General features: G+C 34.6%; 1 non-coding gene across 1 annotated transcript; it reads right to left on the bottom strand.

The window, feature by feature from the left end:
- Positions 1 to 24,416: 24,416 nt before the first annotated feature.
- On the bottom strand, positions 24,417 to 24,523 carry LOC121204425 (small nucleolar RNA R71). The gene has a single exon (XR_005899350.1). It is a non-coding gene; the product is annotated as a small nucleolar RNA R71 (small nucleolar RNA).
- Positions 24,524 to 27,641: the final 3,118 nt, after the last annotated feature.

Here is a 27,641-nt window from a genome sequence, read left to right as displayed (position 1 = left end):
GAAAAAGGGTAAGGCTTGATCCAAAAATAACACATTTAACAAAGGTGAGACTTGAACCCAGGACCTCACACACACACCCAAAACACTTAGCCATTAAAGCAAATATAGATTTGTGTCAAATACTCACAAAAACAGAAATAAGAAAATCAAGGTGTTACATTTTTTTTGAACAATGGGTATGGATCAATTACGATAATTACTTACCTCGATTTGCCCCTCCCCTCTTTATAGATTTACCATTTTACCGTTGTATATATAAATATTACAAAGGTGAAATTATAATAAAGTGTCATAGAATAAACCATATGTTTTATGTTTAAATTTTTTTAAAAGAATTATGTTTAAATACTTACTTGACTTTAAAAAGATTGAAAATGTTAGAACTAACTAGCAAAAATTAAATTGAAGTGGACTGGGGTAGGGCAAGGTGGGGTAGGGGATGGATGTATCTAACATCCATAGAGGTGGTAGTAGCTTTTAAAATCAGACTTCCATCCAAGTGGTGGAGCAAAGCATGCTAACTGTGGACTAGTGATGGATTTAGAAAAAATTCATCCTCACCCTGCTCTATTCCCATCCCTACACGTCCTATGTACATGAGAATGAAGTCATGATACAAAAAATGTTGTAACTAGAGTGCTAACATGGGTTTTATTATTGTCAAACAAGTGAAAGATCGATTTAAAGAGGTCATTGAGCTTTCTTACTGCTCCTATTAGGTTGGGGCAGTTTTGCTGAAGGTGATATCATTTCGTAATTTCTAGATTATCCATAAAGTGTAAGTGAAATTTGTGTAAAAGTTTCTTACTTATTTGTTATTGTTATAACAAACGCCAATAATGGTAGTAGAATGATTGCAAAGCAATAAGAAAAGAGAAAAAAACACAAATTTTATGTGGAAAACCTTTTTGGGAAAAACTACAGGAAGAGGAGGAGAAAAATCACTAATGTTGAAACACGAATGATACAAAAGGAGTTTCGACTATATCTATTTAAGGGTTGAAAACCCTGTTCTAAGCGAGTTATTATTGTCAATTTGTGTTGTTAGGTGTTTAGGTCGTAAAATTGTTATTTTGAGTAATTTTTACATTATTTTATGTTTTTGTTAGGTTTTGATATCTAAATAAGATTGTGTAGTTATATAAGACCAATGGGAGTTGAAGATACACCTTGAGAGTGGAATTGTAGACGAGGTTGCGACCACGAGTTGAGGAAGTTGCAACATTGAAGACTGACACATTGAGGGACCAAAACAAACATCTCATCGCGACGAGGAACCATTTGACATTGTGATGTGGCAACTTCATGTCGTAAAGAGAAACAATCAATGCCATGATGTTGCAATGATTACAAGGGGTATTGGCCAACATTTTTTTGGGCATTTTGTGGTCATTCTTCAATTTTAAGCCCTAAATATTATAATTATATTAAGGGTATTTTATTATTTTAATTGTTTCCTATATAAACCAATTTTTATTCTCATTTTATAGAGGACTAGAATAGAATAAGTAGATGATAATTTTCTTAAGAGTAAACTAGTGTAGGGCTTTCTTTCTATCTTTTTTAGTAAAATTATATTTACATTTTATTATCTAGTGTGGATTTTCTATTTTGGTGTTCAAACTCTACGATTGAAGAATACTTAAGATTCTTTCACTTATACTGATTTATCAATTAGCATTTCTCCTCTTATTCTTGTTTTTATATTTTGTTCATCAAGTGTTTGACAGAATATTTGTATGAAATTTTGAATGAAATATGTGCTATTATGATTATCTTGCATGAATTAATTGATTAATTGATTAAGTGTTTATTTATATTCAATTGGGTGTTTATGTAATTTTTTCAGACTTCTCAAAATACTAAAATTTACTACTTTAGTAGAATATTTAGACAAATGAGACTAAGAGGAGAATTTCTCGTGTAAGGATTTGGTAAAATTGTGCTTAGCGATGAGATCGAGAGGAAAATCTTATCGCTAGGTGAGATCAAATGGGTAGCTTAGGCGGTAACTCTTAATTAGGAGGAGACCAAGAGGGTAATCCTAATTAGGAGTAATAAACAATTCAGTCAAAATAGTGTATTAGCTTAATTAATAATTAGTAAATTGGTTAATCTTAGGCTATTTAGTTCACATAATTTAAACAAGAAATAGAAAGTTCTTTGATTCATTTAGATGTTAATGTTAGGATTAGTTTTACCTCAATTCTCTCTTCGATTCCATTACTAATTTGTGAATCGATTAGACTAATACTTGCTTTGGAATAATTAATTTTATAATCATATTTACCAATTTGAAAATCTCTTAGGTTCGATCCTTGGAATATTCTTTATATTTGTAACACTATAAATATTAAAACTGACCTGTCACACTTGCAGTAAAAGCCACTTCTTAGTTTTCTATATTTTGTGCTTTCTCTACCAAATTTCATACATTATGGCATGGTAAAAAAATCCAAACATTTAAGGATTACCTCAAGGAAAGCCTAGTTGACTCTATCAAAATTTTTTCTCATATCAATCTTAAAGGTCCCCAGTGATGACATAGTCAGATATGGGCCTCTTTGACAAAAGAATTTAGTCTTAGGTCATTAAATCAAACAAAACTTTTTTCAACTTATTGAGATGACTTTATAGGTAATATTATAGAGACTAATGAACCAGTAGTTAGAAATGGAAGAGTGGCAATCGTCCTTTGGAATAAATGTGATGATAGTTTTATTAAGTCTTTTAAGGAGAGACCGAATGGACATATATAAATAGGGTACAAATAATTTGTAATTAAGTTTTAACTTTTCGCATATTAATTATAAACTTATTTAGTTACGAAGTCATTCCACTATAGTATCATGAATGAGCTCTCCCTAATTACTTACCATTACGAAAGCTATTTAATAAGTGCTCGTCTAATGACCTTGTCATAAGTGTGTTACCCTTATAAGATATGATCCTATTTTATCTCATGGTAATCATTACATCTTCCTTCGTGAAAATTCAATTACTATTAAGTAGCAATCCAGTTGTTTATCACAAAGACAAACGATTAGTGACCATGTTTACTTTTCATCTATCATGTAATACCAATGAGAGCATATAATTTAACCATTTCTTGGGCTATGAATTCCACTATTGCGAATGATGTTACATACTGTAGAAGTCGTATACCTAATGCATCAACTTTATATTTCTTATCTATTTAAACTAGAGGTGTTCATGGGTCGGGCTACCCGGCCCGGCTCGAAGGCCCGCTCGAAATGTGGGAGGGTTCGGACAAAAATATAAGCCCAAAAAATGAACTTGGATAAAAAAATAAGGCCTGTTTAAAAAAAGAGTTGGGTCTCGGGTAAGGTATTTTTAGCCCAGGCCCGGCCTGACCCAACCCGAATTCACTAAAGGACAAAAAAAGTTGCATTTTTTTAATGTTATTTTCTTGTTGTTTTCTCCCTATTTTGCTACTATTTTACTATTATGTTGTTATTGTTTGGATATTGTATAAAACTTATTTTATTGTTAATTTTCTTATTATTTTAAAGGCATTTGTTAATTTTTTTTATTATTTTAGAGGCATTTGCTTGTTAAGTTGCATTTATCTTAGTGTTATTTAAGTTTACATATTTTTTAAAATTTATTTTTAATTTGTTGGGAAATATTTATTTTGATGTTTTTAGTATTTTTGATGTATTATATATATTTAAAATAATATAAAATATTAATACGGGCGAGCCGGGCTGGGGCAAGTTTTAGTATTTTTATCCGAGTCGGGCTTGGGCAAAATTTTAGGCCTGTTTTTGGGCCTGGCCCGGCCCGAGACTGATAAATGAGTATGATGTTTTAGTTGAGCTCGACTTGAACCCGGCCCAGTCCGACCCATGAACACTTCTAATTTAGACTCAGGCTTTTACTTACATAAAAGTATACGAGTCAAACATACACAATCCATCATCCACTTAGGATTAAGGTATGTCACATTATTAATGACACAAGTGAATAAATCGATAAACGAATCTAAGATCTATTTTACTTGGGTCCTGTCTAATGTACTATCAATCCAATCAGTCATATATATATCTCTATCTTCTGGAAGTCATACGCTTCACTGCTCAAGACAAACAATCTACCCAATTGGACTTGATAGATGGCATATTAGTCTTTCAATCAGTTTGCTTATTCCAATTAGACAAATGACATGTTTAGGTTTATTTACTAATACAAGCTATCTTTCTGCATTACGATCCGATCATGTAATAGCGCTTAGTATTAGTTCAATGTTAGATAACCATTGAGCCAATATTTGCTTCTATTTTTCTTTGCGTGCAAAAAGCATTGAGGAAAATATACAAAGGAATTAATGTAATTAATTAATATTATTATTAAACAAATTTATCCAAAAAAATAAGTGTGGTAAGACAAAAATGCTACACTTAAGGCACAAGATCCAACACTATTGCCAATTAAACTCAAGCTTTTAATAAATCAAAGTATATGGGTTAGGTATGTTGGAAAAATCTGGTTTGAAAACGATTTTCTTACATAGTGAAAAATTGAAAAATTGAAAACTAAGCCAATTTGTGATATTTATAGCAATAAACACTTTACTGAAATTGCACTTGTGTTTTTGGCTAGACGAATCTTTATTGTTCCTGGCTTTCAAGCAAACAGCCTTCTCTGTTATTCTCATACCACGAACTTCCTCAAGTTTCGGCTTAAACGAAAATGAATCAAACACAGAACCAAAAATTGTTTACTTTACTTTCAGTGGAAAAACATATTTCTCTTTAATAGAAACCAGTAGAATTTATTTTCAAGAAAATAAAATTTATACTTGGAAAGTAAATTTGCACTATTTTTGGGCAGAATAACAATATCTCAAAGTTATTTAAAACTTATTGTGTATTTAGCCCTACTGGTGTCATCTATTTGTAAGGAGAAGAAGTTAAACCCTTGTTGAATCGTAGAAGTCTATTTTAATACAAAGATGAACTCTTGGTCTAACTAGGTCTAGAGGGGTGGCAACCTTAGTTAATTATACTAGGGTTTGTCGTCCCTAGAATTAACATGAAGGGCCTTTTGGGCCTCTCCCGTATTGGGACCAATTATAAGTAATTCCTGGACTTTTAACCAAGTACTTTATAATTCAATCCAACCTAATACTTGTTTTTCTATTTCCCAAAATAAACATCTTAAATTAATTTAAATAAGTAAAATTTTCAATTAAATAATTTTCTCAACCAAATTCTAATTCAGTTAAAATCACGATGACTTTACTGTAAAAGAAAATATGAGAAAATATATTTAATATTTTCACATTCAATGGATTCACTCTGATCAATTAATTTATTTCTATTTTCGAACTTCAATCATTTAATTAATTAATAATTTGAAAAATCATATATTAATTTTTAGGTCATTTCCATTTAGAAAAAAACCACATTCATTTTCAAATGTTTCCCATTTCTCTAATTTTATCATTTCTATCCATTTTTGTTCATTTGATTCAACAAACAATTCATTTCTAGTTTCAACAAGCTAGCAGAATGACCAATTGGGCATATGAGATTAAGGCTCAAACAATTTATAATTAAGTTCCAGGTTTTCTCCTACTAATTATAAACTTATTTAATCACAAAGTCATTCCACTATAGTATTGTGACCGAGCTCTCCCCAATGACATACTACTACAAAAACAACTCGGTCAGTGCTCGTCCAATGACCTTGTCATAAATGTGTTACCATTATAATATATTCTTAGTCTCTTTGGGATAAATCCATTCTCCCAGTATGATCTTATTTTATCTTATGGTAACCATTACATCTTTCTTTATGAAAAGTCAATTATTATCAAATAGTAATCAAGTCATTCATCACAAAGACAAACGACCCATGACCATGTTTACTTTTCATCAACCATGTAAGACAAATGAGAAAATATCATTTACCCGTATCTCGAGCTATGAATTTCACTATTGTGAATGAAGTTACATACTACAAAAGTTGTATACCAATGCACCAACTTTCAGTTCGTTATCTATTTGAACTTTGTCTTTTACTTACACCAAAGTATACGATTCATGCATACATAGTCTGTCATCTACTCAAAATTAAGGTATGCCATGCTATGAACATCACAAGTGAATAAATACATACAAGGATTCAAGATCTATTCTTCTTAGGTCTAGTTTGATGTACTATCAATCCAGTCAGTCACATCTATGTCTCTATCTTCTAGGAGTCATTCGCTTCGATGCCCAAGACAAGGCATCTCCCCAATTGGACTTGATAGACGACATATTAGTTTTTCAATTGGTTTGCTCATTTTCAATTAGACTAAGGGAATATTTAGGTTCATCTACTAATATAATCTATCTTTTCGTATTACAATCTGACCACGTAATACTGCTTAGTATTAGTTAAAAATTAGACAACCAATGAACTAATATTTGCTTCTATTTTGCTTTACATGCAAAAGCCATATGAGGAAAATATACAAAGGGTATTAATGTCACTCATAAATAATTTTATTTACCAATCTGTTTAAAAAAATTACAAGTGTACATAGACAAAAATACTACACTTAGGGCACCAAATCCAACAATACATGCATAGTTAGTCACTCACTCAAGATTGAGGTAAGCCACACTATAAACGTCACACGAGAATAAACCAATAAATGGATCTAGGATAAATTTAACTTGGATCATCCTCTATCTTTATCTTTTGAGAGTCATCCTCTCTGATACTTAAGACAAACCTCCCTAATTGGACTTGATAGATGGCATAATAGTCCCTAAATTGATTTGCTTAACTTTGATTCATCAGACCACGAACCATTTAGATAACCTATTGATATAAGTTGTCTTCTCGCATTATGATCTAGCCACATAATGCAACTTAATGTTAGTTAAACGTAAGGAAATCAGTGAGCCAATATTTTCTTATGCATCTTTTTGCATGCAAAAACCATTATGGACAAATACAAATGATAACAATGTGAATGGTTGATTTTTTTAAATCTAATTTATTCAAAAATTACAACTATATTTGATAAAATAACAACACTAAAGGAATTAGATCCCAACAATTCAATGGTAAGGGAGATTAAGTGTGAAAAGAAGGTGAAGATTGTGATGTGTAAAGATGAGGGGTATTGCATGATGTAATGTGTGTGATCAAATATGCATGAGGCAAGGATGAGAGTGACATAATGTATAAAGTTGGTTGAGAAAAGTTAATTGTAACACCCTGAATTTGGGCCTAGAAGTATTGGGCCTTGAGTGGGGGTCCGTAAGGAGGTTGTGTATAGGTATTTAATTGTGCAATGAAATGACACAATTAAATGTCTACTTTGGTGGTTAATGGCCCTGAGAAGTGTTAGAGAAATCTTGGGTTCAAACTTGGGCTTTAGCAAAAATTTTGGTATTAAGAGAAAAAAAAACCTGGATGCTTGGATGAGGGCTTTTAAATTATTGTGTTAAATAAATGACACAAGGAAGCTTGTAGTCTAGTGGTTGTGGTGTCATTAAGGTTGTATAAGAGCCTAGGTTCAAGCCTTGGCTCTTACAATTTATTCTATTTTTTTAAGGGAACCTGGACTTTAGCATTTAGACCTTATAATTAATTGGGGATAAAATATAACACAAAAACAGCCTGTGGTGAAGTGGTAAGGTGGCGTCATAGAGTTGGCAAGGAGGTCCAAGGTTCGAAACTTATGGAAATTAAAGAGCATTTATTTTGCTAACAAGGGGCGGCAAGAGTTGGTGTTGAATTTTAACTCTGATGTTGGAAGGATCCCACATCGGGAAGCTAACATAAGAGTGGATGTGAAGATGGCTTTAAATAGAGAGAACCATGAGGAGAGTAAAGGTACCTTTCTTGGCTGATCCCTTTCGCTTTAAGGCATGCTCGTTTGGGTTGGGCATCGGCTAAGAGTGCTCAGAGCGCGGATTAACTCCAGTCTCCTATCAGGTGTGTATTTCTCACTACTCTAGCTGTAGGATGGCCACTTTGGGCCGCGATTGACCAAAAGGGGTCATGTGGGCCCAATGGGCCTACGGGCCCAATTGGATAAGTTGTTTGATTGTGTAGTAAATATTGGACTAGGCTAGGTGAATCTCATATCTGTGGCTAGATTTGGGCTAAAAGGGCCACACGAGCGTGTAGGCCCATTTGGGTTAAGAATGGGCTTTAGGCCCATTCGTATTGTTATTCCTGTTTAAAATACTTTAGTTTACCAAATTACCAAAGTACCCTCGATTTACAGAATTACTGTTTTACCCTCGATTAGCAAAATTACCAAAATACCCCTGGTTTGTAAAATTATCAAAATACCCCTAGTTTGTGAAATTACCAAAATACCCCTGATTTGTGAAATTACTGAAATACCCTCGACTTGTAAAATTACCAAAAGACCCTTGGTTTACAAAATTACCAAAATACTCCTGGTTTGTAAAATTACCAAAATACCCTTAGTTTATAAAATTACCAAAATACCCCTGATTTGTGAAATTACTGAAATACCCTCGACTTGTAAAATTACCAAAATACCCTTAGTTTACAAAATTACCAAAATACCCCTAGTTTGTAAAATTACCAAAATACCCCTGTAGGGTAGAATTACTAAAATACCCCTGTAGGGTAGAGTTACCGAAATACCCTTGTAAGGTAGAAATATTGAAATACCCCTGTAGGGTAGAATTATCGAAATACCCTTGTAGGGTAGAAATACCAAAATACCCCTGTAGGGTAGAATTACCGAGATACCTTTGTGGGGTAAAATTACCATTTTGCCCCTAGAGTGTTAAATGACTGTTTTGCCCTTGTGGACAAGTGACTGACTTGGACTGTGCGGTTGACGGATTTGATTGTGAATATATGTTGGTGATATGAATGACTTGACTGTGATTGTTTGATTCAAATATGGGCATGACATTCTGCATACATGACATGTTGCATGGGTGGGGTTTTATATAAATGGAGGAAGTGCGAAAAGGGCTTTGCCCCAGTTTACCAAAAAGGGCTTTGCCCTAGTTATTAAAAGAGGCTATGCCTCCAGTTATATGATAAAGCAGCTATGCTGCTAGTGGAGAGTTTGGTTGGGTGGGTTGAGTTATTCCCCACATGGAGGGCTTGGTTGGTACGGGTGGAGAGTAGTGGATAGTGGGTTGAGTAGTCTCCCCAAATGGGCTTGCATACATTCATTGGTATTTCATGTGATAGTGAAATAGGCCTATGGGCCATATCGTTTACAGTAAAAGTTTCGGCCCAGTGATATGATTTATGAAAAGGCTTCGGCCCAGTATATGTCGAGACTGAATTAGGGCTTAGGCCCATACTGCTACTGTTGAAGGGCTAAGGCCCAGACTGTACTGTTACTGAATAGGGCTTTGGCCCAGATTGTACTGACACTGTGTTATTCACTGTTTGTTTGTTGTTGGGGATTACACACTGAGTTTTCGTAAACTCACCCCGTTTCTAACTGTGCAGGTAATCCCTAAGCTTAGATGGTTTGGAGCTGCGCGGGACTCGGAGATACCCACACTACTGTTTCTGTTTCTTTTAATTGCAATAAGTAGCCAATTTATTTCTTTATAAGTTTTATCTTATTAATATTATTATTTGGTTTTGGGTTGTAATAAGATCATTTTAATTATTTTTCTGGGATATTTTATTTTATACCCTATATTTTTCTGATAATAATATGAGTTAGACCTAGGGCGCGTTTCCAAAATGATAATTGTTTTCAAAATAACGCAACAATACAATTAATCGGTTTATCAAAAATATCTACTTAAATGAATTCCAACTCGTTTTTCTCAAAACCTAACCTAGCACCAAAGTGTGGCAATGGTTGTGGGCATGTCTAGGATTGGATCCAATCAAGAGCTTGGTACTTAAGCAGCCTTCATGGCTCACCTCCTCTGTTTCGGATACCTACCTGGTGCACAGCTTCCATTCACTTTATTAACTTACCAAAGACTATCTTTTAAAACACTAATAAGGACGTTGAAAGAGGCATGGGTTTTCTTAAAAACTTCAATGTGACACGTCGGATCCGGCCATAACGTCTGGGCCGGGTTTGAGGTGTTATATTAATGTTGTCTGATGTCGAGGCAAAGCCATGAAATTTTTGAAGGGGGCTGAAATTAAATTGTATATTTTTATGATAGTAAAAATGCAATTTTACCATTTTAATATTTTATATCTTTATACTTCTTAAAGGATTAAATCAAAATTTTATTTTTTGGGGGGACAAAATATAATTTTACCATTACAAATTTAAAATTTTAAGGGGCCTAAATAAAAAATTTCCATTTTAGGGGTGAGATTCACCATTGGTCAAATAGGAGTGCAGGCTCTAGGCACTTGCATAAGGGAAACTTGTCTCATGAAATTAAACATGCCCGAATGTATAAAAATTTCCATATAGTGATAAGAAATTGTGGCCATGATGCTCAGTACTACATTCCAAAAATGTAGAGGCTTTAAACCACATCTCTAACTTGTGATTTATAGAGCTTAGAAGAATACACAATTGAGCCACGACAAACTTGAAAAATTATAATAATTCAAGCAGAAGATGTGCAAAAACTAAGGAACAAAAACAAATTAAGATTACATTAAGTCTCACAAATTTATTGAATCAAACTTTGATAATACTTTGACTAGAAAAGGGAGCTTAGAAAGCCAAAGAGTTGAAAAACACAATAACTATAAAATAACTATAATGCCAGAAAAACAACAAAAGGTTCCTAACTCCCTTTAAAAATATCATATTTATTTTTAGTAAATTTACCTAAATTAGGTTACAAGAGCTTGCTTGGGGCTGTAAAACTCCTTAAAAACCAAAATACCACCAAAGCTCGGTTAAAACATAGACAAAAACACCAAAGCACTGAAGCTAGTGCAGGACGTGGGAGTCTCGGCATAGGGCTGCTTGCGCTATGATGCTAGAGTGCATGATTGAGGTAGGGTGTTTAGGTTGGGGCACTAAGGCGTCAGGATCACATTAGAGCACTAACGAAGAGCCTTCCCATCGCACGCTGGGGAGCTGTTTTGGGGTCAAGTTACCTGACTTGACAAAGTCACTCGTTTTTTGTTCCAAGATCCGTTCCATTGATTTTAACTCCTCATTTTAGTTGCCAACGGTCTTTAAAATTGAACTTTAAGCTCTCATAGACCTAATCCAAGTTAGAAAACATTCAATTAATCATAAAATATTAAAATCCTATAAAAAGTAAACATAACTAAAGAAAAATCCAAACAACTGCAAATGAGACACTAAATATGCAAAGTAAGCTAAAATACAATAATTTACTTAAAAACCAAACAAAATACTAAGTATAAATGTCTAAAATATATGAAATATGAACACGCAACAAATTCCTAAGAGATAAAACTCTACATCTAGTAAGCAAAAATGACTAACCAACATTAGAAATTGGCAAAACCATTTACGATTAATATTTTACCTAGATTGATATATGGGGAAGAGCCTATCAAATAGGTTGGGTTGTTTGTAAGATGATTGGTATCCCTTGAATCGATGTTGTGACAGCCCAAAATTGACCCTAGTCGGGAAGTGGTTTCGGGACCACTAAACCGAGTCATAAAAATAATTAACCGTCATAATTGATGCTCATTATATGTACATGTGCATGTGTGAAAATTTCGTGTTTGAATTTTGTTTAATTGTAGGTGAATTTTAGTAAATAGGACTTATGTGAGAAAATTTTGAAATGTGATAGGTCAAAGCATAAGGATCTATTAGTGCATGAAATAAAAAGGGGGGACTTGCATGTCAATTTCCCCCCCTAATTAGTAGTGGCCGGCCATGACAAGCATGGTAGACCAAGTGTGATGGGCAAGAACATGTCATAAACATGTTGAGTTAGTGTTTCATGGGAAGTATGATAAAATAAGGAGCATGGGCATAAAATAATGAAAGGGAATATGATGAAAACAAAAAAAAAAAGTGTGTGGTTGTTCCCCCCCCCCCCATTTTGCCGAAACTAGAAAGAAAAAACAAAAAAAAAGTGTCCATCTTCCTTCATTTCCCTTGGCCGAATGTTCTAAGGAAGAAAGAAAAACAAGTTGTGTTCTTTGGTTCTTCTTGGCCGAATTGAAAAGAAAAAGAAGAAATTGAAGTTAAGGCATTTGGTCACCTTTAAGTTGATTAAGAAGCTCTTGAATATTCGGTGCCTAGGGGAAAAGTTTCTAAGAAGTTTGGCCATGCATGTAACTAGATTGAGGTATGTTTGATATTATTCTTTGAGATTCATGTATATTTTAAGTTGTAAGTTTGAAATCTACCTAGCCATGGTTCAAATTTTGTTAATTGATGGAGATGATATTCGGCCATGAATGTTACATTCTTGGTTGGTATTTTGATGTCTTTGGTGATGAGGTATGAAGATGGTTGATTTTGAGTGTTTAATAAAAAGGATACATGAATTATTGTTAAATAATGGTCGAATGTAGCATGATTAAAGATGTGAATAAATTGAAGTTAAGGAGGTTGTCAATGAAAAATATGAGTTGGATGAGTTTTAAAGAATAAAAATTTAGGTGACTAGAGGTCAAGGACATTCGGTCAAAGGCTTGTGTGCTAGCAAAATCGGCCTAAATGTCGTTTTGATGTGTTGAATTGAGTAAGCTAGATGTTGGAACACATAAGGATTCGGCCTTCTAAAACAATAGAGATAAGTGTATGAAAGGCTAAGTTTAAGTAGTAAGGCCGAATAGGTTGTAGATAAGGCACTTGTGAGTTCTTGGCCAAGCAATTGACAAATTAAATTAGAGTTCTTGTGACGTATAATGTCAAGTAACTTGGTATATTTGGCCACCTAATTAAGTACATCGGTGGTGTTGAATGTAATCTTACACATTCGGCCATATGGGGTAAAAATGGGTCGAGTGTTCATGAGATGAAATTAGGTGTTTAAATGATGTTATAGTTGACATTGTGCATATATACATGCATTCGGCCATCTAATTGAGTATGAAGGTGGTGTTAAATCTAATTGTGATGCCCATTCCGAAGTGTATATATATATACATATATATATATACATAAGTATGCCCATTCGTGATGTTACCTTTAATTATGTGTATAATCGACTAAATGGGTAATTAGTGAGGATGGTTGCCGAATATACAGACATACATATGCATGTGTAATTGAATTATGAATGTTTAGCAAGATGGTTAAACTAGTTGATTTATTGATTAAGCTTAAGGAGTTAAAGGAGGAGAATCAAGCAAAGGCAAAGAAAAGATCATCGAGTAGCCGAGTTGGAACTGTCTTACCCAACACAAAGTAAGTCATTAAGCATATAGTTTGTATTAATTTAAATGGTCATAACGTCTATGTAATGATGTTGAATGGAATGATAAATATATATATATACATGTATGCATGTGGTGATGAAAGTGTTGAATGAAAAGAAAAGAGGTGAGATGTATTGAGTTGTTGATCTCGGCACTAAGTGTGCGGGTATAAACATTTATGATCATGAGATTGGCACTAAGTGTGCGGGTTTAAATTGTACAGCACTAAGTGTGCGAGTTTGATTATATAGCACTAAGTGTGCGAGTTTGATTATATAGCACTAAGTGTGCGAGTTGATTATATAGCACTGAGTGTGCGGACTTAATATATACTTTTGAATCACTATGGACACTAAGTGTGCGACATTATTGAGTTGATCACGGACAGCGGATCGGGTAAGTACCTTGAGTTCATGGCTAATAGGCGCTATGTTTATATTTGGAGTTGAGCTTGGTAAGTTTGAACCTATGTGACAATTATAATTGAAGTCACGTACATAAGATTTATCGTGGAATAGGTGAAAGGTCGTTTAGTTGTATGATTGTAACGAAAATACAATGATGTATGAAAATGCCGCCTCAAATATCCTATTGATTAGTATATGGAATGTGAATGCATGACTTGGTATGAGATTGAACCGATAGGTCTAAGGAACTATGGTATGGTTCGGTATGGATGGAGTAACTAGCCTCGTTCCATTTTGTTTCCTCTTGTGATAATGTTATTAATGGATGGTAGTGCATTGCTTATGACTTACTGAGTTATATACTCACTCGGTGTTTCCTTGTCACCTATTTTAGGTTTCTTGGACTCGTCTCTTTTTGCGTGATCGGGCCGTCATCGAAGTCATCACACCGGCTAGCAACTTTTGGTATCTTTTTTTTAATCGGTCTAGGAGAACATTTCGGCATGTATAGGCTAATATGTTTTGTTGAAATTTGGTATGTAAACTTTTAGCCATGCGAAAATGGCATAAATGTTCGGTTGGATTTGGTTCTATAATGTTAGGTCGTAAGTCTTGGAAATTCGATTTTTATGCCATATGTCATGGTTGATTATTTTTGGTGTCAAAATTCATGATATGGCAATAGTGTAGTAGGGAGATGTTTGACACTGATTAGCCCTTGGCATGGCTAGTCATGATCATAATTTGTGATATGTATGATGAATTACTAGTTAGATCAAGGAGAAATCACGAAATAGGCATAGTTGCTTTAGTAACAGATGCTGGCAGCAGCAGTGATGTGAGATTGAAAAATCACTAAAAATAGTAGGAGTGGAATTAATTAATGAATAAATTATGTAATCGAAGCTCGATGAGTCTATTTTCATATAGAAGAAAGGAAACGACCATATGAGCTGTATGTTAGGAGGTAATTAAACTCTTGTGAAACAGGGCCAGAGCGATTTCTGGATTCTCTGTTCCGAATTTGGAAATTCATTATAAATTAACCAGAGATAATTAGAAGTCATGCCATATGTGCATAGATTCCCCTTCGAGTCTAGTTTCTATAGAAACAAACGACATCAGTAATGAAGCCCTGTACAGGGAGATATCCAAGTCGTTATGCGCAAAGGTCAGTGTAGTCGATCCCTGTAACATGGGAGACTTTGACTAATAAACTGTACTAATTGGCCCAACCAAAAATTCTATAAAAAAATATGTAGATGGGCATATGAGTCTAGTTTCAAGGAAAATTTACGAAACTGGATTTCGAGTTTCAGAACTCAAGATATGATTTTTAAAGCGACTAGTACGCAGATTGGCAGCTTGTCTGGGAAATTTTTTTTAAGTGGTTTGAAGTCTGTTAACACCTCGTGTTCGACTCCGGTGACGGCCTCGGGTTCGGGGTGTTACAGATGTACCATGCATTGTCATCAACTATCTCCCAAGTAGCCACAATAAAATGGGCTTGAGGAAATGGTGCAATGGCAGCAACAAGGATCGAGTTCAAATCAACTGACAAATGAGATAATTGCAAGCCCATTGTAGTTATATGAATGTTATAAAAGCCTCAAGTCTATAACATAGTGATTAGCAAACATTTGCGCTAAGGATCTTTAAATTCTATAGTAAGATTGATCGAAGTGGTAATAAAATTTGTTAACTATGTGATCTATATGACCATATACTTTACATTGCGCCCTTGAACCACTTAAACATGTACAACATTACCTCTAAAACATTGACAAGACGGCCTAGAAGGTCTAGTTGGCACTTGAAATGTTAACTCATAAGATGGCTACTGACTCTGCCCTTGGTTGGCTGGTTGCAAAAGTGAGGCTTGTTGAACTACCATACAACATAAGCACCTTTATAAGCACATCTCTCTAACGAGCCTTAGAGTTGAGCAACATTCTACACACTTTTTCTAGATTATAGGGTTTTTGTCTTAACATTATCATTACAATAACAAATTCATACCCTGATAGGAGTCCTGACAGTATGGTTGAAATGTGCATTGTCTCACACACGAGGTGTCCATAACTTTTTAAATTGTCATAAATCAATTATACTTCAGCCAAGTATTCTAACACGGATTGCTCTCTTTTCCTTACAACTTTAATCATGCAATGAATGTGCACTACTCATGTATGAGAGGACAATAAAACATTTGCTCTAACTTATTCTAGATTTCTCAAGAAGTACATTGAATCAAAGTAGTTAAAAGTGTAGGGCTAATAGATGCAGTAAGCCATGATGTTAAATCACTATCTTGTTGCCTAAAGATAACATACTTTGCATTCTCATTTTTCCCATTTTCCCTATTTTCATTAGTTACAAACTCTTCAACAAGAAAAGATCCATCTACTTATTTATGCGAAGAATGACTTACAACAACAAAATGAACTTGTTAACGACATAATAAATAATTAGTTTCATCCAAGCGTATAGTTTTTGTTTGAGACGATTTGACTTGCACTAGTAGAGGTTTGAGAAACAATATTACTCAATCCATTTGTAGAAACAGAGGTTGATGTAACTATGGTGTTTCCAATGAGAGAGAACATAGAATCTGACAAACTTTAAGATTGCAACAACTTTATTTTTGAATATGAAAACTTAAGCACTAGTATTAAGTTTTGCTCATCGATGCATATATCAACAGAAACCAATGCAAAAGAAGAGAATAACACCAACTCTAATACCATGATTGCATAAGGGATAACCACAAATCATTGAGAATAAATGAAAGTAAGAAAAAAAAAGAAAAGAAAATATGTTTTTGGACAAACTACTTTTGTATTTCCAAGATGATTAAATAGGAAATACATTGAGGTATTTAAAGTTGAGGCTTACACTTGATAACTTCTATAACAAATAAATTGCTATGAACAAATATATATAACTAATTAGATAACTACAATAGTAAACTAAACCACAGATTGACTAGTTATGACTTAAATACTCTAATAAATTATCTAATTGAAATAAAATTTACATACGTGAAAAATATGATTATATGATTAAATTTACTAATCAAATTATTAAAAATAAAATAAAGTAATTTTAAACTAGTATAAATTGATGTCTTATATATAATATGAGATATCAAAATCTAGATAGTCACAACCCTATTAAGGGCCAAAAATGTTAGGTATGATATGATGATAATTTGAATTAAACATGTAAAAGGACATCAGAGTGTTTTGTTTCATTCGATGGATGCATATAAAACATCAAATATAGTGAATAAAGGGTTTTAAAAAATAAAATACTTGCACCAAAATTTAACCTTTTCGCAGATATTGGTGATCAAAAGACAGGTAATGATCATATTGAGCTACTTGTAGCATGAGTTTGCTATCTAAATTATCAGCATGATTAATGTTGTGTCGATTTTACTAGCTAGGTCATATCAATAGATTTATTAACAAATATTTTTATATTATATGTAGAATACAATCAAATTTATACTATTTTGTTACTATATACACGTGAGATACATTCAAAAAATATATTTGAACAATCTTCACTCTGATCCCACTTTTGATTTGATAAGATCCTCACTAAAGATTTTTAGTAACTTCAAATCATTTGCATATATGCTTTCCAACATGAGACATGTACTTCAACATGGTAACAAGAATAATAATAGCAACAATAATATTATTATTAATATATTATTAATATCAATATTAATAATAATATTACTATTCTTCTTCTTATTATTATTATAACTACACATTTAACTACCGGTAAGCTTGATAATGTGCATCTTTATCGTATTTTTATTATTTTTATGTTATAATGGCTTTTAAAATGTAATAAATTTATGCTCTAAGTCTCTATACTTATTAGATATTTGAAATTTAGCCTCTATTTGATTTAAGAGAAAAAAAAGGAATTTTCGTTTAGTTTCTTAGAAATGAATAGGAAAAACTAAAGAAAATGTTTGTAGAAAATTTTAAAATAAATTTTTAAAAATAAAAGTATGCGAAAATTAGAAAAGAAAAAGTTGTTTTCGCTTCTTCTTCTTCTTTCTTTCTTTTTCTTTCTTTTCTTTTTTTTTTTTTCAAAATTGAATCAACGATTTTTAAATTTGATGAGTTAACACTTATTCAAATTCATATAAGGAGAAAGTATTTTCTTTCAACTATTTTTAAATATCAAATCTCTAATTTTGGTTCAAATCCGTATAAGTGTAGGAATTATTTATTTTGTTTCTCATTTTTCTATTATGAGAAAAAAAGTCCTAAAGCATTTTTATATTTTGATTATTGAAAACAAATTTTTATTTTAAATAATCAAACTTATTTTTAATTCCAAAAATTTAGTCTATATTATTTTAGCTTGATCACAAACATAGATGCAGAATCAAAAATCTTAGGACCGCATATTTAATATTTTTATTTGTTTATTTGAACTTCCACACGTACGATATTGATCACTTCAAATATTTTTTATTTTACAAATGCCATAAAATCCAATTTATTAAAATCTTATCAATTGGTTAATTATTAAATAAAGAAATAAATGAAGTGGAGTGATTAAAATTTGAAGTATAATTGAAAATTTACATATCTTGACATGTTAATGGATTATTTTAATTATTTTCTTATGGTTGCATATGGTCGTGTTGTTTCTAAAACTAAGATTTGATATATGCAGGGCACCAAAAAATATAAATAAATAATATCACGTCAATCTTGTTGATTAGTGAGATTGTGGTGCTGATGATTGATATAGATTGCAGAGAGAAGATAAATGAATAAAGAATACAAAAGAAAATTCTATGGAAAGGACCTCATACCATAAAGTTGGTGGAATGTAATCCAATCTCGATCTTTTTTGGGCAAATGTCAACAAAATATAACCCATATTAATATTTATATATTTCAGCCTCCATCGAGCTAGCCCCTTGCCCAGTTGCCCTCCCTCGATTTGACATCAATTTTCCCAAATTAGCTCACTATCCTAACCCATCCCTTTCAAGTGCAGCGATCGAAGCTTTTTGGCTCTTATGCTTCATTCTCGGTGGAACGAATTCAATTTGTACTACCGTTTATTATTTTGTTGTTTTTAAACTTGTAGAAGCCAATAAAATCCTATACTTTTTACCTACAATAATTAATCATGGTCTAATGATGCCTACATCCAAAGTAGAAAGTGCATCTGCTTGTGCAATTATTTCTTTTGTCCGTACAATATTATAACTACGCAATCGAAGTTCTATGTGATCTGCCCTTGCAACTAATCCCACACACATGTGGTTGGATTTAGTGAGGCGAATTATAATCCAAGTATAGCAATTTTTGGATTATATTTGATCTTTTTACCCAAAATATTATTAGCCCTTATACAACATTAAATGAAGAGTAAAATAGTTTCCTCTTCAAGTTTTGCTGTTAATTGTTTAATTATTTTTGTTTTTTTTATATATAAGCCTTGATAATAAATTTAAATTTCAATTTGATTCTTATCTTTTTCTTTTATTTAAAGTAAATTAACAATTAATTTTTCATCACTAATATGATAATATTTGTCTAAAATAATTTAAATTTTGTAAAAGAAATAAAAGAAAAACATAAATAAGAGTATAATTCCAAAAATTATGAAATCTCTTCAAACTTTTAAACTGTAAAAATTCAAAAAAACTGTAAAAGTATTTCAAAATTTTAATAAAAATTCTTTTTTTAAAAAAAAATAGAAATGCAAAAGAATTTTAGTTTTTAAAAATTTTAAATTTTTTAAATTCCAAAAACTATTAAAAATTAAAAATCTTCAAAAAGAAAGACTTTTTCTGTTACTATCAATAATTTATAGAGTTAATTTTACATTAAAATAGAGATCAAGAATTTTTTTTTATTAATAAAAGACACCAAACTAGTTGCCCTCGGCATCACCTTTGTTGAATAAAGTTTTAAGATTTAGAACGCGATAGATAAGATGCAAAATTCTGGTAATGGTTCGGCTTGCGATCCGTGTGATGTTGGTGATCGGAATACCAAGAAAGTACGTTTCATGGAAGTTGTTGATGAAGAAGAGACTAATATGGTTGTCGATTCTGAACAACAGCCGATGGTGTCTTTTAAAGACAAACTTTTGGGGGGAAAAGTGACCACCTCCGATGGAAATCTTGCAAGGAATCTCGGGAGGAATGAAGGTGATCTAGAAATTCTAGATGGGGATGTCAATGGTTAATGGCATTTTAGCAATTGCTTTTTCGAAGTGCATCAAAGATATATTGTTTAAGGAAATGGAATCGACGGTTATTCTTAAGTTGCTAGAGCGCAACATTGGTTATAACGTGCTTTACAACCGTAAACTAAATCTCTGGAAACTTGCAAAATCTTTTCATCTAATGGACATCACTAATGGTTATTTTTTTTGTTAAATTTCAGGACATGAAGGATTATAACAAAGTCTTAACTCAAGGTCCTTGGATAATTTTTGGGCAATACCTCACTGTATAACCTTGGACGAAATCGTTCAATCCAGCACAGCCTTACCCTAGTGTGGTGTTGGCGTGGATTTGTCTACCGGGACTCCTGGGTTTTATGTACAAAAGACAAATCATTGAAGCTATTGGGAGTTTAATCGGGAAAGTTGTAAAATTGGACTTTCAAACTAACAATAGCACCTGGGGGCGATTTTCCTGTTTGGCCGTGTTCGTCAACCTAGACCGACCACTCATCTCTAAGGTCTTGGTGGATGGGGAAGTTCAACGGGTTGAATACGAATCTCTTCCGACGGTCTGCTTTAACTATGGGAAATATGGGCATGTAAAAGAGCTGTGTCTGTCGGTGGGAGTTGACGCAGTTTTAGAGAGGCCAGAGGCAGTCTTGGAAAGAACGGAGGCTGACGCAGTGGTAGCATCTGATGAAGTTGCCGGAGAGGATGGGGATCACATGATTCTCGAGTTAATGAGGCTGCAAAAATAGGAAAGGACCCGTTGGGATCTCAATTCTCGCCGTTAATCAGGGGAGAGGTCTCAGGCGGTGGCCTTGCTGCAGCTGATGGGGGGTTTGAGAAAGGGAAGGAAGGGAGTCAAGCGGATATGGGGGTATTTCTAAAGAAGATAGTAATTTAATTCAAAGGGGTTTGGGCCATTTAAAGGTGGCAGACTGTGAAGCTAGAATGGATTCGGCTTTAATCAGGCCGGCTTTGGACTCAAGGTCAAGTGGCCCGATGGATTCTGAAACAAGTCAGATTAAGGGATATAGTGGGCCAAGTCAATGGGAAAGAGGGGTGTGGAGTCTAATGATTTATTTCAAAAGAACAAGGACCGAATGAATAATTTTTCTAACTATATTTCTTTTGCACCGTCTGCAGGATTAGAAAATTCAAAGGAGGGAGCGGTGCAAGCTTGTGGGCTATCGAATGCCTTACTTGGAGGACCAAGTGAGGAACGTGCTGAGCAGAAGGGTCCTTTAATGTCTAATGGGTTAATCCTCAATGGTTTGGATAACATAACTTCAAATGGTAAAAATATTATTTTAAATAATCAGTATGCAGGTGGATTTTCTTCTAATATTTTATCTGAGCAGGAAATTGGGAAGGAATATTCGGGTCCTTCAGGTCTTTTGGAGAAAGATTTGGTTCTTAATAACCCCATATTCAAAGGATCCAATGAATCTGTGGTCAAATTAGACGCAAATTTTTTAGATCCAAAACATCATTCAGCTGTCATTATTGTGAATAAAACGCATAAAGGTAACAAGAAAAATATTTTAGTTAGTGCTAATAAATTTTTTTCTGTATCCAGAGGGCACGGATTTGAGATTAAAGTTAGTAACAATTGTGGTGGAGCCTGCCTCAATCGTTCATTCAAGGAAAAATGAGGTAGATTGAAAAATGTTGGAATTGCTCGAATTCCATTGTCAGATGCTACAAGTTCTATGGTTAATCTTGTTAATTCGCAAGTTGGGCCCGGATTGGATGTGATTGGAGGTTGTGTTGAAGGACAGACTGGTGACTTTCGATCCTCTTCTGCATGATTTGGCGATAATTTTTACTTTTTTTTTATAAAAAATTTAATATGAATTTTACTATTTTTTGTTGGAATTGTCAAGGTTGTGCCAGTTTGAAATTCCCTCATATTTTTTGGGAATATAATAGAGAGCATAGGCCTAATTTGGTGGACATTTTAGAAACGAGGGTAAATGGGCCTAAAGCTGATTCTATTATTGCTAAGCTTGGTTTTGATTTTTCGCATCAAGTGGAGGCTGTGGGTTTCTCGGAGGGTATTTAGATAGGTTGGAAGGACTCCATTTCTGTTGATATCTTGGGTAACCATTCCCAATTTATTCTACTTAGAATTTCTGGTAAGTTTTATCGACAACTGATTTTGGTCACTTTTGTTTACGGCAGTCCTAATGGTCAAAAGTGGAAGCAGTTACAGGATGCTCTGAAATATATTGTGCCGAGGATGGGTCTCCGTGGTTAGCATTGGTGATTTCAACGCTATTCTTACTTCGTGCGAAAAAAGAGGTGGACGGGTAATAAACGCCTAATTATACATATCTACACCCAAATACTTAGCATATTTATGGATGTTTATTATTAAATTTGTGGATTTTGGTGCTCTTAATCCGATTATTTCATGTTTTGTACTCAGGAAAGCACCAAGAGTCTAAAGGAGCAAAAACGAGCTAAAAAGGGACAAAAATGGACCAAATCGAAAAGATGACACGCCCTAAGCCTTGCCACATAGGCATCTCACACGCCCGTGGCCTTCAGGGGTGTCGACCAAGGTTTTCACGATTCACACGGCCTGGTCATTGAGTCCACATGGCCGTGTGCAATTTAACGGATCGAACACGGCTTGGTAATCATGTTACATGGCCGTGGCACACGGGCGTGTCCCTTTTTCAAAGAGTCGTATTTTACATGGAAAAAAGGTACTTAGGGAGGAAGAAAGCCAATCCAAAGCCTATATAAACACCCTAAGTGTGACCTAGAAGGAGGTCGCTCTTTCCAGAACTTTTTCTGGAATACAGTACCACACGCCGAGAATTACTTGAAGGAAGCTAGACGATCCATCTCAAAAGCCGGAGCTACTCCAAGACTGAAGATCTCTCTCTGAATTCCTTCAGGGGTTTTAGAGTTTTCTTTATGTTTTGTTATTTTCATACTTTTGAGATGTACTCTTATTTTATTATGAACTAAACCCCTTAGATACCTAAGGGGGATAAAACCTATGATGGATCTTGTTATTATTATCTGAATTGTATGATAAATACTTGATTTGTTCTTAATTATGTGTTCTTAATGCTTGAGTTAATATTCTGGGTATTAATTCATGACTTGATGTGCTTTTGCAGAGGAGGAATAGACCCTGCCTAAGAGTAGATTTGGCATAATTAAGCGGAGTTGATCGAACGCCTAGAAATAGGGTTACGAGATTTTTTCAGATTAGGGTGAAACCTAATAAGGGAATCCATAGATTGAGTTAATGCAACCCTAGAGTGTTAGTTAGAGAAAAGTCTCGGTTATTCAATCTAGGGATTAGACGTTATTAGTCTTGAATAGGGATAATAACTTAACTTACGGATCTCTACGGAACAAGTCAAATGAATAAATCGTCTGGTTCAGAGTCAAATAACAAGTGAAATCTAGGTGGATTCCTCCTTGGGTGTCGTCTTTATCAATTGCTTTTCTTCAAGTCTTTTTCCAAATTTTCTCTTTGCTTTAATTAAATCCGTTAATTAGTTTAAATAATTAGTTTAAATAATTAGTTTAATAAACAAACCTTTTTATCCTTAGGCTAAATAATAAAAAAGATAGTTACTACTAGTACTTTTGGTTCCCTTGGGTACGATATCCCGGTCTTGCCATTACTATACTATTGTTCGATAGATGCGCTTGCCTTTTCGTCGTGATAATAGTTAGTCTAGGTTTGATCTTCATTATAAATATTTATTACTTATTACGAATCACGCGAACTAGTTTTTGGCGCCGTTGCCGGTGAGCTGAAATATTAGGATCACTAAATTTTTATTACTTTAGCCATTTATTTTTTTTGCAATTTTATTTTATTGTTTATTAATTTACTTTTTCTCTCTCTTGGCAGGTTTTTTTATAGCTTATGACTAGAAGAAACCAGTCAGGACCATTACTCTTTGACAAAGAAATCGATCATACAATTCGCAAAAATCAAAGAGAAATAAGGTGTAGTTTACGTACATGGAGAACGAGCGAGAAGACGATACTCAAACCCCAACCGAATAGATGGCTAAAAACCCAGGCGATCAGTTGCCTTCTGCAATTGCAGATAATCAAAATCCTGCTCCATGTACTAATGTATGATTATGCTAAACCTTCTTTAACAGGAACTGAATCTAGTATAGTTAGACCTGCTATTGTTGCGAATAATTTCGAACTAAAACCTAACACAATTCAGATGATACAGCAGTTTGTTCAGTTTGATGGTTTGTAGGATGAGGATCCCAACACGCATTTGACGAATTTTCTTGAATTTTGCAATACATTCAAAATCAATGACATTTCTGATGATGCCATTTGTCTTCGGTTATTTCCCTTTTCACTGAACAGTGGTTGAACTCGTTACCACGAGGGTCTATCACTACTTAGGAAAAAATGACCGAGAAATTTTTACTAAAATATTTTCCGCCGGCTAAATCGGCTACATTACGTAATGATATCTCTTCTTTTGTGTAGATGGATTTAGAAACACTTTACGATGCATGAGAGAGATACAAGGACTTACTGACAAGGTGCCCTTACCATGGTTTACCGCTTTGGCTGCAAGTTCAAATGTTCTACAATGGTGTGAATCCGTCTACAAGACAAATGATTGACGCAGCTGCTGGCGGAACCATAAATAATAAAACATTGGAAGATGCCTATGAATTCATAGAGGAGATGTTACTGAACAACTATCAGTGGCAAGTTATGAGGACAAAGCCAACGAAAACAGACGGCGTCTATAACATCGATTCAGTCACCATGCTCTCTAATCAGGTAGAACTTCTCAATAAAAAGATTGATAGTTTTCTTGATTCTACGCAGGTACATCCAGTAATGAGGTGTGACTCAAGCGGAGGAGGTGTACATACAGAATACCAATCCTTCAATCCTACAACTGAAGATGAACAAGTCAACTATATGGGTAATAATAACTTTAGATCTCAAAATAACCCATACAGTAATACTTATAATGCAGGTTGGAGGAACCACCCAAATTTTTTCTAGGGAGGTCAAAGAAATCAAAAGCCACAAAATCCTCAGGGTTTTCAATAGCCACCTTATCAACAGGAGAAAAAACCAAACCTTGAAGAGATGCTTTCTAAATTCATCTCGATGTCAGAAACCCGTTTCCAAAATACCTAGACAACACTTAAGAATCAACAAGCATCAATCCAAGGACTCGAAACTCAGATAGGCCAGCTATCCAAGTAATACTGAACCTAATCCGAGGGAACACCTCAATGCAATTAGCACTCAAGATAAGGAAGGATTCATTGCACTTGAGCTAGAAATACAACAAGACAACGTGATGAACAAAGGACGAGAAAAGGTAAACAATAATGATCCCAAACAGGTAAGTACAACTCATGAACCCCGTGTGCGATATCGTAAAGCGATGACGAAAGATAGAACAGAAGAACAATTCGGTAAGTTTGTCAAACTCTTAAAGAAATTACATATTAACTTACCCTGTATTGAAGTTCTTTCGCAGATGCCCAACTTAGCAAAATTCTTAAAGGAACTTCTGAGCAATAAAAGGAAATTAGACGCTACATCACATGTGGAATTCAATGTAGTCTGCTCAGCTATTCTAAAGAATGAGCTACCTAAAAAATTGAAAGATCCAGGGAGTTTTACAATTCCTTGTTTAATTGGTAGTCTATCTGTGAATAATGCTTGAGCTGATCTAGGGGCAAGTATAAATGTTATGCCATATAAAATGTCTAAACGACTAGGTCTCAGTAAACCCAAACAGACTAGGATGAGTATACAATTGGCTGACAAAACAGTTAGATTTCCTAAGGGTATTATTGAATACGTTCTCGTTAAAATTGATAAATTTATTTACCCAGTAGACTTCGTTGTCTTAGATATGGATGAGGATAACGAGGTACCTTTAATTTTAGGACGACCATTTTTAGCAACTGCCAGAACCATTATTAATGTAGGCACAGGAGAGCTAACACTTCGTGCAAGTGACGACGCAGTAACACTTCAAGCACGCGACTCAGTCAAAACCTCTAAGACTCAAGCTAATGCTATAAAACCTATCAATGATAAAACTAATATTCAATCGTCCTTGCAGGAACTTCCTCGAACCAAGACAACAGAGACAGTCTGCTACTATCATGAAGAGAACAAAGACGTCCATGAAGAACGAAGACTACGGATAGAGGAGCTAGATGAATGGCGAGAACACAAACCGAGAACACATGATAAACAGGAACTACGCAAACACAAGCCCGATACCTCTCTTAATCAAATTCAGGTCGGCGATATAGTCTTACTAGATGCCGTTGATCCTCACATTGTCACTACCACACCAAATAAGGAAATCCCTCTTACGGTACTTAGTATTTTTCCATTCGGTACAGTGGAGGTGAGTCATCCCAAGTTCGGCACTTTTAAGGTAAACAACACCCATTTAAAACCTTATTGTAAAATTGACAGTAGGAACGAGGAGTATGAACTCCTCAAACCACCATGATAAATCAATAGAGAGGTAAGTCGAGCTTAGATTATAAATAAGCGCTTCTCGGGAGGTAACCCGAGCACTAACATATTTTGATTTCTTTATTTTTATTTTTCTAACACTTAGGATCCTTAACTTAATCTTTGAATTGCATAGTTTTTCAGCACACATGGCCAGGCACACGGGCGTCCCTAAAGCCGTGGCCAAACAAGGGAAGCTACACGACCGTGTTGAAGCAGTACATGATTTCCCCAAAACAGGGAGTGCACTAAATCCCCACGGCCGTGCGACATGGCCGTGGGTGAACTTGATAGGAACACACGGGTGTGGGAATGAAAACCCACGGGCGTGCCAAGGACAAGGCTCAATTCTATTTCTTCGACACGGACGTGCGACACGCCCGTGCCATTCAGCCGTGTACAACAATACAAGGGCGTGCTACCATAACACACGGGCGTGGGAGAAGCGAACAAAGCTAGGCACGACCGTGTGACATGGCCGTGAGCCAGACACGCCCAAGACACATGGGAGTGGGGCAGTAGCCGGGCACAACCTAAATTGAAAAAAATTGAAAAACACGGGCTCACCTCCAGAGTACACGGGCATGGCCCTAGGCCGTGTGCACCTTTCTTATATAAACAAACCACTGTTCATCTTCCTCCCCCTTTCAAAACCCTAGCTGAAAACTCCTCGTCCCCACTCCCTAATCCTTATTCCGGCCACCATTCCCAAGATTCTCACTTCCTCAACCCTCAAACCACCCTGAAATCCATTCCCCTTGTATTAATCCCCACTTTCCCCTCTCTATACCCTCCATTTTCCCACCACATGGTTTCCTCTCCGCGTCACATGCCCGTGCTCACCACCACACACCCGTGCCCACCATACAACAGCCTTTGGTTCACTTTCTCAACTTTATTTTTCCAATTTGTATTGCTACATTAGTATTCTACATGTTTTACATAGATATTGTACTATTTTTCTTTAGACATGTTAGGAATTTACTTTAAATTTTTCTATATTTGAATTATTTAAGCCACTAAATAGCATATACTAGTTTTGGGCCTCTTGCTTAACTACTGATGTATCGTGGATTCTATCACTGCTCATATATTTTTAGGTACATTATGTCGTCATCGAGAGGAAAGAAGGCCGCAGTCCCATCCTCAAAGAGACGTAGAGGATCGGGT

Source organism: Gossypium hirsutum, chromosome A07 (genome assembly GCF_007990345.1).
Source record: "Gossypium hirsutum isolate 1008001.06 chromosome A07, Gossypium_hirsutum_v2.1, whole genome shotgun sequence".
NCBI classification, from domain to species: domain Eukaryota; kingdom Viridiplantae; phylum Streptophyta; class Magnoliopsida; order Malvales; family Malvaceae; genus Gossypium; species Gossypium hirsutum.
Note: the sequence above shows the minus strand (reverse complement) of the source record. Positions and strands in the feature narration are given on the sequence as shown.